The sequence below is a fragment of the Elaeis guineensis genome, chromosome 4 (assembly GCF_000442705.2).
Source record: "Elaeis guineensis isolate ETL-2024a chromosome 4, EG11, whole genome shotgun sequence".
Lineage (NCBI taxonomy): Eukaryota > Viridiplantae > Streptophyta > Magnoliopsida > Arecales > Arecaceae > Elaeis > Elaeis guineensis.
The window spans coordinates 30,437,728-30,453,518 of record NC_025996.2 but is presented as its reverse complement, the minus strand read 5'-3'; the positions used below and the strand labels follow the sequence as shown (position 1 = coordinate 30,453,518).

Here is a 15,791-nt window from a genome sequence, read left to right as displayed (position 1 = left end):
GATATAACTTAGATAATTAAATTTTATAACTATAGAATCAAAGATATTATAAATATATGATAAATCAAATTAATAATATATTTATATATTATATATTTTTTAAAAAAATTAATAAATAATATATAAAGTTATATAGGATTACATGTAGATTCGGATATTCGAATATGGATTAGATAGTTGTTTATCCATATCTATATCCATTCTTTTTTATGAATATTAATATAAATACGGATATTAATCAAATCCTAAAATTTATATCCATATTCGGATTGATCAGATACGAAAATGGGTTCAAACGGACAATATCCATATACTAGAAGAAAATAGAATATTAGCGATGGCTATTAGCGACGGCAAATAAGCAGTTGCTAATAACTGATATTAGAAACGACATTAATGACGGCAAATTTGCCATCTCTAATAATAATTTTTACCAACAAGCTTTGACGATGGACGTGAAGCTGTCGCTAATAGTTATTAGTGACGGCAGTAGCAACGGCGAAGCCATCGCTATAGTTATAAGTGACGGCTCTAGCGACGATAATTTAGCCATCGCTAATACTAACCCTAATTCACCCTCTCCCCTCGTCCAATTCTCGACTTTTCACTTTTCCTCTTTCTACTGCCCCCCTCTTTCCCCATCTCCGGTCCCTCCGCCCCCCATCTTTACCCTGACTCCGATCCCTATTTTCTCATGCTGCACCATCAGATCCGGCTTCCTCGAGCCCCCGACCACCTCATCGAGCCCCTAGCCCGCCTCCCCCTTGCCACCTCTCCAAGCCCCCAACCCATCACTCTTCATTCTTCCTCCCTCCTTTCCCCCACCTCCCCCTCCCCCCTTCTTCTCCTACCGCACAGCACTGCCTTCGTGCTGCAGCACCGCCTCCTGGTTGGTCTAGTGAGTATTAATGACGACGATAGTGATGGCTCCATAACGATCGTCAAATATCATTATTTTAATTTTTTTAATATTTTTAAATTAATATTTATTAAATTTAGTTAAATTAGATTTAATATTTAAATCAAATTAATAATATTTAATAAATATTAGTTAATTTAATTTTAAATTAATAATATTTAATTAATTTATATTAATATTATTATTAATTTAAATAATATTATCCTTGGGAGGTGAAACCACTCAAGAAGCTCTCCGACGAGAGTAGCCCTACTGCCTTCGACGGTAGAAGTTCGAGGTCGGGTTACTGTCGGATCGATTCTAACTCGCTTATCTACTTCGATAGCTGTCGGAGCAACTCGATGATTGGATTTTAGGCTCTAGGCTCGACTTAAAGTCCGAAAAAATTTTCAGACTGGACTTAAGGAGGGATATGGCCTGATCCAGCCCGGCCCATTTCTAGCTCTATTTGCAATGCCGCTCGGTACTTTGGAACCTCCAAGATGAAATTGGTCTGGATGCTATACTAATGTGCTCGCACGATCTAGTCATCTGGCATGCTCCAAGTCCGCATGCACAGGATGCATGTCTCGATCGTTTTCGTTTGCAATGATGCTCTTTACTTAGAAACTCACTAATTTAAAAATTTTAAAAATATTATATTGCATATAACCATAGATCCATCTTTTAAATAATATACATATTTCACGGCATCTGTATATTTATATATTTTTGTACGGATGGAAGAATTATGTATATTGATCAATTGACTGTCCAGCCTGAACAGTTTGAGAATTATAATTAATTCTATAGATAATTATAGTAATCAAATGATATATTGAGAATCGAAAGAAATTTCAGAAAGTATTTTTCTTTAATTCTCCTCACACATCTTTAGCCATATGGGAAGAATTAAAACAAAATTTTTTTCGATCCCTATTGCGTATCATTTAATTACTGTAATTAACTTATAAAATTAATATAATTTTTGAATAGAATAAGACCTTCTATACCTATTAGTTGATGATAAGATGTATTTATTGTATAAGTCAAGGTTTGTCATACCGTACCAAATCAGTCGGTACATCCCATCTCGTATCGGACCGACGAAGAACCGACACGATTCGATCGGTAAAATCGATATACTAACGGTACCAAAGAAAAAAGAACAGAAAGTGAGAGAGAGAGAGGAGGGGAGGGAGGGAGGTGGGAGCCATCGGCCTCCGGCGATGGCCGGCTGCGGCCGTCGGAGGGCTTTCGAGCCCCGTATCACCCAATAGGACTTTCAAGAGAGCAAAAAAGAGAGAGAGAGCACTCGAAGAGGGGGCGAAGAACCTACCGGACAGACGGTGCCTCCGTTGCGAGGCTCCTGGTGGTTGGCGAGCCGACGCCGACGGCTTGATGGCAGTCGAGCGGGTGAAGCCGCTCTGTGGCTCCGCCCCCTTCTTCTTTTTCGAAACAAATGACGTCTATTTCGATTTTTTTTATATTATTTTAAACTTATGAAGTCGGCAACTGGGTTGCTGATAAACACTTAATTTAGGTCATTTAAAGCAGAAAATCATATTTAATTTATTTTATTTATTAAAAATTTGATGCTTCTTTTTATGTTTTACAGGAAAGATGATCGCCGATACAAAGAGTTCAATTCATAGATCAAAAAGACTCAAGTTTGAAGAAATTTGGACTTAAAATAAAATTAAAATAAAAGAAGGATGCATATGGTATTATAGAAAATGAAGATACTATGCAAGGAATCCAAAAGGATATAGATGTCATTGTGAAGAAATAAAAGTTTCTTTTTGGAATATACAAAGAATATTTCACGTGGAATACAAAAAAAAGCTCTAGGCGCGCGAATGAGTGCGTGAGCGTGTGGGTCCGCGCGTAAACGTGCATGCGGGGCGGACGTGGGCAAGCATGGATCACGGCAGCAGTGCAGGCGATGCGTGGACGACGCGCAGCGCGGGCGGAACGCAGACAACATGCAGGCGGGCGCGGATGCGGGTGCGGCATTCGGACACGTGGTTTTTAGTAATTTTTTTTAGTCTCATGTCGAAAAATCATGTAAAACTCCTTCCTCCTAACACCTATAAAAAAGCTCTTGTACTCCTATTTGAGGGGCATCCCAGAAATTCTTCTAGAGCCTTGCATAGAGGAAAAAAAAGGACTACTTCATGAGCAGCTAGGCTAGCAGTCTCGGGAGTGGAGAAGAAACTTTGTAACGACACAGAGCGGGTTTATTGTTCTAAACTTTCTTGTATTTCTTTATATGCAATAAAGATTATGCTTTTTATTTAAATTGTCATGAGTTCTTTATTTGCTCTCTTTCACATGCTTTTATTTATGCTTTCCTGTTAGATTAATATTAGGAACAATTTTTACTTTCCAGAGACGCGCCGTGATCTACGGATACGGGGCGTACCGAGGAAAGAAGAGTTGTTTACCTAGTACTTTCTGGAGACGCACCGTGATCTACAGGTATGGGGCGTGCCGAGGAAAGATAGATATTTTTCTTAAGATTAATCGCATCAATTTAATTAAAAAAAAGAGATACAACTCTGCTAGTACAAAATTAATTCAAAACTCCCAAGCTCCTTATTTTCTTATTACATCAATTTTAAGATAATTTATTTTCTAAATCAAAAACAACGCTTCTTTCTTTTATTTTGCAATCTCAACTTAGCCCAAGGTCCCTGAGGATACGATCTCGACTTATCCTACCTACGTAGTGAGTAGAGTTATTTTTAAGTAGAGTTATTTTGCAACGGCGCCAAAATTTGATGCGTAGTCATTGATAGCACCAAAAATAACTCTACTCACTACGTAGGTAGGATGAGTCGAGATCATATCCTCAGGGACCTTGGACTAAGTTGAGATTGCAAAATAAAAGAAAGAAGCGTTGTTTTTGATTTAGAAAATAAATTATCTTAAAATTGATGTAATAAGAAAATAAGGAGCTTGGGAGTTTTGAATTAATTTTGTACTAGCAGAGTTGTATCTCTTTTTTTTAATTAAATTGATACAATTAATCTTAGAAAAAATACCTATCTTTTCTCGGTACGTTCCGTACCCATAGATCACGGTGCGTCTCCAGAAAGTACTAGGTAAATAACTCTTCTTTCCTCGGCACGCCCCGTATCCGTAAATCACGGTGCATCTCTGGAAAGTAAAAATTATTCCTAATATTAATCTAACAGGAAAGCATAAATAAAAGCATGTGAAAGAGAGCAAATAAAGAACTCATGACAATTTAAATAAAAAGCATAATCTTTATTGCATATAAAGAAATACAAGAAAGTTTAGAACAATAAACCCGCTCTGTGTCGTTATAAAGTTTCTTCTCCACTCCCGAGATTGCTAACCTAGCTGCTCATGAAGTAGTCCCTTTTTTTTCCTCTATGCAAGGCTCTAGAAGAATTTCTGGGATGCCCCTCAAATAGGAGTACAAGAGTCTTTTTATAGATGTTAGGAGGAAGAAATTTTACATAATTTTCTGATATGGGACTAAAAAAAATTACTAAAAACCACGCGTCCAAATGCCGCACCCGTATCCGCGCCCGCCTGCACGTTGTCTGCGTTCCGCCTGCGCTGCGCGTCGTCCAGGCGTCGCCTGCGCTGCTGCCGTGATCCATGCTTGCCCGCGTCCGTCCCGCGTCCGCGTCCGCCCCGTGTGCACGTTCACGCGCGGACCCACACGCTCACGCACTCATTCGCGCGCCCAGAGCTTTTTTTTTTGTATTCCACGTGAAATATTCTTTGTATATTCCAAAAAGAAACTTTTATTTCTTCACAATGACATCTATATCCTTTTGGATTTCTTACATAGTATCTTCATTTTCTATAATACCATATGCATCCTTCTTTTATTTTAATTTTATTTTAAGTCCAAATTTCTTCAAACTTGAATCTTTTTAATCTATGAATCGAACTCTTTATATCGACGATCATCTTTCCTGTAAAACATAAAAAGAAACATCAAATTCTTAATAAATAAAATAAATTAAATATGATTTTCTGCTTTAAATGACTTAAATTAAGTGTTTATCACATCCCCCAACTTGAATTTTGCTCGTCTTCGAGTAAAATAGATATATCAGCATTGTGTACCGACTTGATTTTGAATGAAAAGTTAGATTAGGCATCCCAAAAGGTAGGTGATACTTGGTCAGACCATTAAAGAGATACTTCATTAGATTATCAATTTGACCCAATTAGTGGCTGAGTATTAACTAAAAAAATTTCAAGAGCTTTTCTTTCACCAACTCCCTACTTTACCCTTTAAATCCTCTAACTTAATGGGAAAGAGGTTTATTATCTTCTTGCAATTTAGTCCCCTTAATATATATATATATATTAACATTGCCTACCTTTTTACGCGAACCACAATGCTTACTTAGGCGAAAGGGCCCGGTTACTCAGTAGGAAACCAATGTTGTTTTTTTTTTTAAGTAAATTTTTAGAAGAATTTTTTTTTTTGCATACCTCGACCTTTCTACCCAATTTCTCATGAAGCAGATTCTTTATTGAGATCAGTAAAAAGAGGGTTGTAGAATCACTCCTAAAATTTGGTCTAGTCTAAATCCTACCATTCATTGAGTTTTCTTAATAATTTATTCCTCAGTATCTCTAAAATTATCTTGACCATTAATCATTTATTGTTTAGGATGCCTAATTGACTCTTAATCAAAATAAAATTTGGATACACAAAACTAATTATTTCTGACCATACTCGAGGATGATTTGATTACTTTCCTCCCCCCAACTTAATCTACATTATCCTCAATGGAGTAGGAAAGCAAAGAAAATAAAAGGAGAGAGTGCACCTGGGATAATTTTGCTTCGAAAGTTGAACATAGCTTCATTGATTAATAGGCTCTTGTTCTAAATTCCTGCAGCTACGGTAAAGTAAAAAATATGAAATCGTTGGGTTGCCTCCCAACAAGCGCTAAGTTTTACATCTTCAGCCAGACTAAATTGAGTATTATGGCAGTTTTGGATCCACTAAATCAACAGATTCAATTAATTCTCCATCACTAATTCCATCTATGTAAGGTTTCAATCGCTGACCGTTCACTTTAAAAGTGTTCCCTGTTTAGGATTTTTGAGTTCTATAGCTCCATGAGGAAATACCTGAGTTACAATGAAAGGTTCGTCCCAACGTGAGCGAAATTTTTTGGAAAACAGACGCAACCTAGAATTGAAGAGCCAAACTTTTTGATTGGGCTCGAATATTTTTCGTGCAATGAATTTATCATGATATGCTTTAGTTCGAGCCTTATAAATTCTGGCACTCTCATACGCTTCATTGCGTAGCTCTTCAAGTTCATTTAGTTGAAGTCTCCTATTGGAACCTGTATTTTTCATATCAAAGTTAAATTATCGTATGGCCCAAAATGCACGATGTTCTAATTCCACCGGCAGATGACAAGCTTTTTCGAATACAAGTCGATAAGGAGACATTCCTATGGGTGTTTTAAAAGCAGTTTGGTAAGCCCATAATGCATCATCCAAGTGTGCTGACCAGTCTTTTCTATCGGGTCTTACCATTTTTTCAAGAATATGCTTGATCTCTCTATTGGAGACCTCAACTTGACCACTTGTCTGGGGGTGATAAGGTGTGGCAACTTTATGAGTTATTCCGTATTTTTTCATTAACATGTCGAAGTGCTTATTCGTGAAGTGTGTACCCCCATCGCTAATTATGGCTCTTGGGTATCCAAATCGACTAAAGATGTTATGCTGAATGAACTTGATCACGACTTTGTGATCATTGGTTCGGGTTGCCATAGCCTCTACCCATTTTGATACGTAGTCCACTGCTATCAAAATATACTCGAATCCAAATGAGGGAAAGGGTCCCATGAAATCAATTCCCCAAACATCAAAAATTTCTACAACAAGAATAGGAGACAGGGGCATCATATCTTTTCTCGAAATATTTCCTGTTTGCTGGCATCGTAAGCAATTACGGTCAAATTCATGTGCATCTTTGAATAGTGTCGGCCAATAAAATCCACTCTGCAACACCTTTGCTGCAGTTTTTCTTTCATTAAAATGTCCCCCACATGCTAATGAGTGGCAGAAAGTAAGAATACCTTGGACTTCACACTCGGGGACACAACGTCGGATTACTTGATCTGGGCAATATTTGAACAATTCTGGTTCTTCCCAGAAATAGTACTTTACTTGGGAGAAAAATCTATTTTTCTCTTGTTGGGTCCAGTGAGATGGGATTTGTCCCACTGCCAAGTAATTGACTATATGAGCGAACCAGGGAAGATCAGTGGAAGAGATTGAAAAGAGTTGTTCATCCGAAAACCTATCTTTAATCCTTTCTTTATTGTATTCTACTAGGATCCTAGAAATATGATCTGCTACCAAGTTTTCGGAGCCCTTTTTGTCTAAAATTTCTAAATCAAATTCTTGTAATAGAAGGATCCATCTAATCAGCCTAGGTTTTGTATCTTTTTTTGATAGCAGATGTTTCAGTGCTGCATGATCGGAGTATACTAGGACCTTGGAGCCCAAAAGGTATGATCTAAATTTATCTAGAGCAAACACAACAGCGAGTAACTCTTTTTCAGTCGTGGTGTAATTCAATTGAGCATCTGAAAGAGTTTTACTTGCATAATAAATTACATGCGGTTCTCGATTAAATCTTTGCCCAAGGACTGCCCCTATAGCATAATCAGAAGCATCACACATGATTTCAAATGGTAGGGTCCAATCCGGAGATTTTATGATTGGTGCAGTGGTTAAGGTAGTTTTGAGTTTATTATAAGCAATTAGGCACTCTTCATTAAAATCAAAAGAATTTTTCTTGGCAAGCAAGTTGCACAAGGGTCGTGATATCTTGCTGAAATTCTTAATGAAGTGCCTATAGAAACCTGCATGGCCTAGAAAGGATCGCACCTGTTTAACCGAGGTTGGGGGAGGCAATTTCAAGATTACTTCAACCTTTGCTTTATCTACTTCAATCTCCCGCTTGGATACAATATGTCCAAGCACGATTCCTTCACGAATCATAAAATGGCTCTTCTCCCAACTTAAAACCAAATTTGTCTCTATACATCGTTGAAGAACCTTGGCTAGGTTCTGAAGACAATGATCAAAGGTAGAGCCAAATACTGAAAAATCATCCATGAAGACTTCTAAAAATTTATCTACCATATCAGAAAAGATGGCCAAAATGCACCGTTGAAAAATGGCTGGTGCATTGCAGAGACCGAATGGCATACATCTAAATGCAAATGTTCCATAAGGGCATGTGAAGGTAGTCTTTTCTTGATCAGCAGGAAATACCAGGATCTGATTATATCCCGAATATCCATCTAGAAAATAGAAGAAACTTTGTCCTGCTAGCCGTTCTAAAATTTGGTCAATAAAAGGCAAAAGAAAATGATATTTTCTAGTAACGGCATTCAGCTTTCGATAGTCCACACATACTCGCCAACCAGTTGTTGCACGAGTAGGAATTAACTCACCCTCATCATTCTCTACTATGGTAATACCTAACTTCTTAGGTACTACCTGGGTTGGACTAACCCATTGGCTATCTGAAAATTAGATAGATAATTCCAGCATCTAACCATTTCACTACTTCTTTTTTCACGACTTCCCGCATATTCGGATTCAATCTTCGTTGCATGTCCCTATGTGATTTTGCCTCAACCTCACAGTGAATATGATGCATGCAAACCGAAGGATCTATACCCTTCAAATCGGTAATTGACCACCCTATAGCCTCTTTATGCTTTTTGAGTACCCCGACAAGTTTGTCTTCCTGGTCGTTGGTTAGGTCAGATGCAATGATCACTGGAAGGGTGTCATTGGATCCAAGAAATGAATATTTCAGCGTGGCAGGAAGAGGCTTTAGCTCTAGAGTAGGTGGTGCTTCTAAGGATCGTACCAGAAGGCTTGATTGAATTGGTAATTGCTTGTACTTTACAGTCCAAAGGGGATTGGTGCTAAAATTGAGAGGTTCTAGCAAAGCATGTATTTCTTCAGTGTATCCATCAATATCAAAATTATCTATTCCAAAATGTGTTAGACATGCCTGTAAAGGATCTAAGTTGAGCAAGGTAGGAGCTTTATCTTCTATAACTTCTTCTAACAAGTTGATCTCATTATGGTCGTACACAGGTGGTCCCAAAGATGCATTGAAAATATTCAACCTTAGCTTCTTATTTTCGAAAGATACATCCATAACTCCGGTCCTATAATTTATACAAGCATTAGCGGTTGCTAAGAAGGGTCTACCTAGGATGATTGGTATTTGGTTGGGGTTGCTGCCAGATTCCATATCCAGCACAAGAAAGTCAACAGGAAAGTAAAATTCATCTATTTTCACCAATACGTCTTCCAGCATTCCACGGGGTACCTTAATGGATCGGTCTGCTAGTTGTAAGATCACTGTCGTGGGTTTTAACTCTCCAAATCCAAATAGGTCATATACAGAGCTTGGGAGAAGGTTGACACTTGCACCCAAGTCTAATAATGCCTTCTTAATCGTGAGGTCCCCTATGACACAAGAAATAATTGGGGTACCTGGATCTTTCAGTTTGGGTGGGGCAATTTGCTGGAAAACTGAGCTAGCCTGCTCAGTTAGGTGGACTTTTCTTGGTATTTGTGCCTTTGATTTTCGTTTCTATGTACACAGGTCCTTTAGAAATTTAGCATAAGTTGGAACTTGCTTAATGGCATCGAGAAGAGGTAAGTTTATCTGAACCTGTTTAAACAGTTCCAACATTTCATTCATTTTTATACCCTTCTTATCAAGAGGCAGAGAGGATTCTAAAGCACTAGGAAATGGAGCTTTAGGTGCAGGAGCTGGGTTAATAGGTTCTTTCTTCTCTTCAAGTTTCTTCTTTTCTGTTGTAGCTGAAATTGGTTGCTCTTGTTGTTGGATTACTTCAGGTTGATTTAAAATTTTTCCGCTTCTGAGGGTCATAATCGATTTGGCATGTTCGAAAAAAGTTTCAGGACCAATGGAGCTTTCAGCCATGTACTGTCCTTTTGGGTTATTAATAGGTTGACTGGGTAATTTGCCTTCTTTCCTCCTACTGAAAGCTGTTGCTAGCTGACCTATCTGGATCTCTAGCTTTGCTATTGATTGCGTATGGGAGTGAAGGAGTTGGGTATTCATTTCTAGTCCTTTAAGTGCTTGCAGTATCTTTTCTTCGAAAGCCGAGCTATGAGTACTCAGAGTGGGTTGAGGAGGGTTCTGGTATTGTAGCTGGGATGGATGCCTATAAGTCGCATCCGGATAACCTGATCTTTGTTGCACTGGAGGAATCACTGGTTGTGATTTTCATGAGAAATTCGGATGGTTTCTCCATCCTGGATTGTACGTACTAGAATAGGGGTTGTTCTCTGATCTATGAGTAGTTTGGGCTTGATGGACTTGTTCTTGTACATATTCAGAAAACTGTGGTGCAACCGGACAATCATTCACACAATGAGTGGGGCTCGAACACAATGCACATATATCTTGTATCTGACGGGATGGAGAAGGTGACTGTCCTATACTTAATAATCGATCTAACTTTTGGGACAATTCATCTACCTTATGATGGATATCTATGGCATTTCCTACTTCATATATTCCACCTCTCTTTGGGTTTAACATGGGTTTATCTCTAATAGAGACAGACATATGATGTAATGAATTTTCACTTAAAATTTCAAACAGTTGCCATGCCTCATTCTCATTTTTCAGTATGAATGTCCCACCGCATGATGCATCGACCATTTGTCGATGTCTTTCAGATAGCCCATCATAAAAATATTGGATTAATTGCCACTTGGGTACAGAATGGTGGGGATATTTTCTAATAAGATCCTTTAATCTCTCCCATATTTCATGAAATATTTCTCCATCTAATTGGAAAAAACTAGTTATGGCTTTCCTTATTTGATTAGTTTTTTCTATGGGAAAATATTTCTTGAGAAACTCTCCTTGCAGCTGGTCCCAGGTTGATATAGTCATGGAATCCAAAGTATGTAGCCAGTATTTGGCTTTGTCCTTAAGTGAGAAAGAAAATAATTTTAACCTAAGAGCATCATCGGAGAAGTTGTGAATTTTGACAGTTGAGCATATCTCAAGAAATTCTTCAAGATGTTTATAAGGGTCCTCATTACTAAGTCCATAAAATGAAGGTAGCATTTGGATTATACTGGACTTAATTTCATATTGGGTGGCCTCCACAGGGGGCACTTGAATACAAGGAGAGTAGATATATGTGGAAGGAGTAAAGTACTCCTTCAATTGCCTGGGTGGATCATTCTCCTGATTTCGGTCCATATTTTTACGTCTGTTGGCTCTAAAGGTTCTTTCTATTTCTGGATCAAAAGGTTGGATTTCTGATCGTAACGATCTACGGCCAAGCATACACCTTACAATTATACTTTAAAGCAAACACAAAAAATTTTAATTTTTATAATATATATATATATATTTATAATAAAGTGAGAAAAGAGTGAAGAAAATCTAAAGAGAAGAACCTAAGAATCTTAAATCTATGAAAAGGAAGAAATTAGTTAATGTTTAGATGTTAATTACAATCAACTTAAACAAGTATAGACTCTCTATCCTAGGGTTAACCTAGATCTAGACAGCTCCTAACTTCCAAGACCGCCTTTGAGCACTCCAAACTCAAGACTGACTAACTGACTCGGCCAGGTAAGTGTAAGATGTGGGAGGTTCCCTGTTCGTTGCTTTCCTTAGACACCAACTGAGTTGGCCAGATCAGTTAATGGAACCAATTAAAAATCACTTTCTTTAACCACTTACCTTAGACACCAAGTAATTAACCAATCCGCACTCGGTTCAACTCTAGAGCTTTCTTGTCCTATTGAGCTCGAAATTTCTAGGACTGACGTCTAGTTGATTTTAAAATTAAGGCTTGATTTAATGCAAAATGAAGGATATGATTTTTGGGTCAAGGAAGGGTGATCAAATCCCCACCTTATCTGGTTAATGGGTTATTGCCCTTAAGATTAATTATGGAGATGCAATGTAAAGAAACAAGGTGTCCAATCAAGTTAGAAATTTTTATATTTGAGGTTACGCTATTTTAGTTAAGTGTTATGAAATGTCAGTGGTTTCTTTTTTTTTTAATTTTTAATTTTTTAATTCAACCGTACCAAGATCCCTGGCAACGGTGCCAAAATTTGATGCGTAGTCGTTGATAGCACCAAAAATAACTCTACTCACTACGTAGGTAGGATGAGTCGAGATCGTATCCTCAGGGACTTTGGGCTAAGTTGAGATTGCAAAATAAAAGAAAGAAGCGTTGTTTTTGATTTAGAAAATAAATTATCTTAAAATTAATGTAATAAGAAAATAAGGAGCTTGAGAGTTTTGAATTAATTTTGTACTAGCAGAGTTGTATCTCTTTTTTTTAATTAAATTGATATGATTAATCTTAAAAAAAATATCGATCTTTCCTCGACACGCCCCGTACCCGTAGATCACGGTGCGTCTCCGAAAAGTACTAGGTAAACAACTCTTCTTTCCTCGGCACGCCCCGTATCCGTAGATCACGGCGCGTCTCCGGAAAGTAAAAATTGTTCATAATATTAATCTAACAGGAAAGCATAAATAAAAGCATATGAAAGAGAGCAAATAAAGAACTCATGACAATTTAAATAAAAAGCATAATCTTTATTGCATATAAAGAAATACAAGAAAGTTTAGAACAATAAACCCGCTCTGTGTCGTTACAAAGTTTCTTCTCCACTTCCGAGACTACTAGCCTAGGTACTCATGAAGTAGTCCCTTTTTTTTCCTCTATGCAAGGCTCTAGAAGAATTTCTGGGATGCCCCTCAAATAGGAATACAAGAGCCTTTTTATAGGTGTTAGGAGGAAGAAGTTTTACATGATTCTTCGATATGGGACTAAAAAAAATTACTAAAAACCACGCATCCGAATGCCGCACCCGCGTCCATGCCCGCCTGCACGTTGTCTGCATTTCGCCCGTGTTGCGCGTCACCTGCGCTGCTGCCGCGATCCGTGCTTACCCGCGTCCGTCCCGCATCCGCGTCCGCCCCGCATGCACGTTCACACGCGGACCCACGCGCTCACGCACTCATTCGCGCACACAGTGTTTTTTTTTGTATTCCACGTGAAACATTCTTTGTATATTCCAAAAAAAAACTTTTATTTTTTTACAATGAAATCTATATTCTTTTGGATTCTTTGCACAGTATCTTCATTTTCTATAATATCATATGCATCCTTCTTTTATTTTAATTTTATTTTAAGTCCAAATTTCTTCAAACTTGAGTCTTTTTTATCTATAAATCGAACTCTTTATATTGGCGATCATCTTTCCTATAAAACATAAAAAGAAGCATCAAATTCTTAATAAATAAAATAAATTAAATATGATTTTCTGTTTTAAATGACTTAAATTAAGTGTTTATCAGTTGCCAACTTAAGAATTTTTTTTAAAAAAAAATCATGAAGCCGGCAAATCATTTGCCGACTTCATTTAAAATCATATTTTTTAAAAAATTTACGAAATAGGGACGATGCCCCTGTTTCACGCCTGCGGCTCCGCACGCGTGGACTGCGCCCTCCGATGGCCACGGTGGCCAGTTAGAGACCGTCCGATGGCCCTGCCGGCTCCTTCCCTCCCTTTTTTTTTCTTCTTTTTTCTCTCTCTCTATTTTTCTCTTTTTTTCTTTCGATTTGAATCATCAGTTTGGTACGGTATGAAACCATACCGAACCATACCATCGGCTGATCGAAATGGCCGACGGTATCGGTTCAGTATACCTTGGTATAAATCATTCGAAATAATAAAATAATCATTTAGCAATTATCTTGTATTTGTATACGTAGAATCCTTAGATAGTGTATCATGGATCGTAGTTGGATGGACCGTCGAATAGTCGATGAGACGATTTTTGCTGAATATAAAGAGGACGTCAAATACTTTTTTGATTATGCTTTTAGAAATACGGCACTCTTATATTAAGGTCAGATTCGTTGTCCTTGTAAGAGATGTGGTAATAGAGAAATGCTTGATAGGGATAAAATAATTGTCCATTTATATAGGAGTGGATTTATGCAAGCCCTAAGCATTGGTACCTGCATGGGGGGACATGGAAGATAATTGCAAGGGTTAAAAGTTAGTAGGATAGAGATATAGATAGAATGATAGATATGATTATGGATGCGGCTGGTCCTAAATTTGATTAGGATATGGAGGATAATCCAAAAGCTGATAAGATGATTTTTATCGTATATTGAAAGATGTTGATGAACCACTATGATCGAAATATGAAACACACAGTATATTATTAGCTGTGTCAGAATTGTTGAACTTGAAGATCGAGTTTAATATGATGATAAACTATTATGATAGGATGGTAGCAATAATAAAAAAGATGCTACCGAAAAATGAGAAGCTTGTTAAGAGCTTCTATGCTTCAAAGAAAATGGTGAAAAGATTAAACATGGGATTTGAAAAAATAGATGCATGCCGTAATGATTGTATGCTTTTCTACAAAGAGAACCAATTAAAGAGCTCATATGACATATGTGGTGAAAGCCGATTTAAACCGAGACAAGAGGGTAGAAATCAGAAGAACATACCATATAAGGTTCTTCAATATCTTTCTCTTATTTCTAGGCTTCAGAGACTCTACTTGTTTAAGAGTACTGTCGGATAGATGAGATGGTACAAAGAAGGGATTCGCAAGCACACAGATATGATGAGTCTCCGTCGGACAGTGTGAAAAAAATTTGATGCTTGCCATCCTTTATTTACTCAGGAATCACACAATGTCTGACTGGGTCTGTCTATGGATGGGTTTATACCGTTCAGTCATGCAGTGGCCCCTTATTCATATTGATCAGTTTTTATTACTCCATACAATCTATCGCTTGGGATATTCATGAAAGAATATAATATCTTTTTTACATTAGTCGTTCTTGGACCATGACACCCTAATAGAAACATTGATGTATATCTAACGCATCTTATTGATGAGCTAAAATTCTTATGTTCCAATGGCACACATACATTTGATGTATCGAAGAAGTAAAATTTTATAATGAAGACTGCATTGATGTGGACCATTAGCAATTTTTCTATTTATGGGATGCTGTCAGTATGGAGCACTCATGGGAAGCTAGCATATCCCTATTGCATGGAGAATATAAAATCATTTCAACTTGAGCACGATCGTAAGTCCTGCTGGTTCGATTGTCATCATCAATTTTTCTTCGAGCATCATTCTTTTCGAAAGCAGCGGGACAGTTTCAAAAGGAATAAGATAGAGAAGGATCGTGCACCCCCGCACCTCAGTGGTATAGAAGTATTTCAGAGGATATCTTAAATGGACAAAGCCCAGTTTGGCATACTATTTGACAAGCAGAAACCTCGAGAATTTGGTAGAACTCATTACTGGATGAAGCACAGTATTTTCTAGGAATTACCGTACTGGTCCATCAATTTGATTCGTCATAACCTTGACGTCATATACATTGAGAAGAATATATTCAATAATATTTTTTACACTGTTATGAATGTCAAGAGCAAGACGAAGGACAACCCCAAGGCTCGAGCAGATATGAAGAACATATGCAAGCGACCTCTATTACAGCTGGTTGAGGTATCATCTGAAAAATTTTTGAAGTCAAAAACATCTTACACCTTAACGAGAGAGCAGTTGAAGAATGCATGTGAATGGTGTAAAAATCTTAAATTCTCAGATAGTTATACAAGTAATCTAGCTCAGTGCGTCAATGTCAAAGATTGCAGATTATATGGGCTAAAAAGCCATGACTGCCATGTCTTCATGCAATGATTACATCCATTGGCTTGACATGATCTCCTTCCCAACTTCATATGGAGTTTTTTGATCGAGCTTAGTCTT

The 15,791-nt window shown here is 37.6% G+C and overlaps 1 non-coding gene across 1 annotated transcript; it reads left to right on the top strand.

Moving 5' to 3' along the window:
* The first annotated feature begins 10,711 nt into the window (after positions 1 to 10,711).
* LOC140857692 (small nucleolar RNA R71) lies at positions 10,712 to 10,817 on the top strand. Its single transcript, XR_012141184.1, has one exon. It is a non-coding gene; the product is annotated as a small nucleolar RNA R71 (small nucleolar RNA).
* The last annotated feature ends 4,974 nt before the right edge of the window (positions 10,818 to 15,791 follow it).